The sequence below is a fragment of the Belonocnema kinseyi genome, chromosome 5, assembly GCF_010883055.1.
Source record: "Belonocnema kinseyi isolate 2016_QV_RU_SX_M_011 chromosome 5, B_treatae_v1, whole genome shotgun sequence".
Taxonomy (NCBI): Eukaryota; Metazoa; Arthropoda; class Insecta; order Hymenoptera; family Cynipidae; genus Belonocnema; species Belonocnema kinseyi.
In genome coordinates this window covers 2,258,527-2,260,459 of record NC_046661.1, presented here as the reverse complement: position 1 = coordinate 2,260,459, position 1,933 = coordinate 2,258,527, and positions in this window count along the sequence as shown.

Sequence of the window (1,933 nt, the reverse complement as noted above, 5' to 3'; positions counted from 1 at the left end):
AAAAAAAAAAAAAAAAAAAAAAAAACTACTACTACTACTACTACTATGTCGGGGAAAATTCCTTTTTTTTCAATTTTAATTTAACTTCTACCTGAATATGATAGTTTTCAATTTTTTGTTGAAAATTTATCTGTTTTAGTTAGAACTTCGTGTTTATAAGTAGAGACCTAATTTTTTGGATCGATATTTCTTCTTTATTGGTTAAATTGCAACTGTTTGGTTAAAGATTGACTCTTTTGTAAAAGTTCATCAATTTGGATGAAATTTTTTTTCTTTCTTGACTGAAAAATTTTCACCTGTTGAAAATTCGTCTTTTTGGTAAGAAAATCAAACTTCTGGGTCAAAAGTTGAAATACTTTGTTAAAATCTTTGTTTCGTTAAAGATTCATTATTGGTATTTGAATCTCTTCTCTTTGTTTCGGAATTAAATTATTTTGTGGAAGATTAGTCTTTTTGGTAAAAAATTAATATTTCAGGGTTAGAAATTCAACTGCTTTGTAGAAAATTCGTCTGCCAGGTTTAAAATTTGTGGTTTTTAATCAAAATTTATCCTCCTTTGTTAAAAAATCATTTATTTGCTTACATATTTATCATGTTAGTTAAAAATTCATCCTTGGTTGAAAATTCAACTATTTTTTTGAAGTATTGATTTACTGAAAAATGATCTTTTTTAGTTGAAAACAGAACTATTCGTTTAAAAATATAACTAGAAAATGAATCATTCGAAAACAGATTATTACAGACATGCTAAGATTCACTCAATACAAAATCTGTTGACAATAACCCACCGACTTGGCCATCAAATAAAATTTAAATTTGATAAAACCTTAAGTTTAAATATTTTGTCACAAGAATTGTTAATAACAGTGGTTATTGTTAACTCTTTTAATATTTTTGGGACTAGCAGTCAGTCGTCCAATAGCTTAAAATATTTCCAGTGCAAAAGAAAATTTTTATATGAAAGAGCCAAAACTTTAAATTTGTTTACAAAAATTTAAGTTGTTATATTTCATCAAATGTCATTAAATATTTATTATTTTAAGAAATACCTGAAGTCGTTCTGGCCATCGAAGGGAATTATAATTTGAAAAATCTCAAATTTTAATATTTTACCACAAAAACTGTTTATGACAGTAGTTACTATAAAGTTTCAAATTATTTTTGTTATCAAATGTCATTCCTACATTAATGTGAAGTATATTTAGCAACAAAAAAAAATTTAGCGATAATAAGACTATTTGCCAATTTGTTCATAAAATTGTTTTATAACAAATACATGGAATAATAAACAAATTATTTGTATTCTATGAATCCCTAAACATTAATCTAAGACGATATAAAGTTTTCTTGATCAGTTATTAAAGCGTAAAAAAATTGTTATGTACAAAATTTCAGTTTTTCCTTACTTTGAGTGGAAAAATTATTAATAAAAAAACAGAGAAGACGAAAGTTAGGAGATTCAATATCTATAGAATTTAATGATCTTTAATTTAAAACGAAAAATTCAAAATCGCAAGAAAATTGAAGGCTCTGGACATTTTTGAATGAAAAAAGTGCATTTCCTCGAACTGTACGTCATAAATACAGTACGTTTGTTTATAGAGTTTAATAGGGGTTGAATGCAGCGATACAAAAGCTTTCCATATTAAGCAACAAATTAATTATTGAGCTATATAAACGTATATATGATGTTTGATTCAATTTAAATAAATATATACCTTATATTAAATAATATTAAATCTATTTTCTCATGTATCAGTCTTGTCATTGACTTTTTACCAAAGTATTCCCTCAAACATTTTAATTACAATTACCATTACTTTTTAAAAATATTTCCTTCAAAATTTGTAATTGTTAAGATTTTAAAGGTACAAAGATTCTTTACTTTGCAACTTAAGTTATAGTCTTACATATTTTAATTAATATTATATTT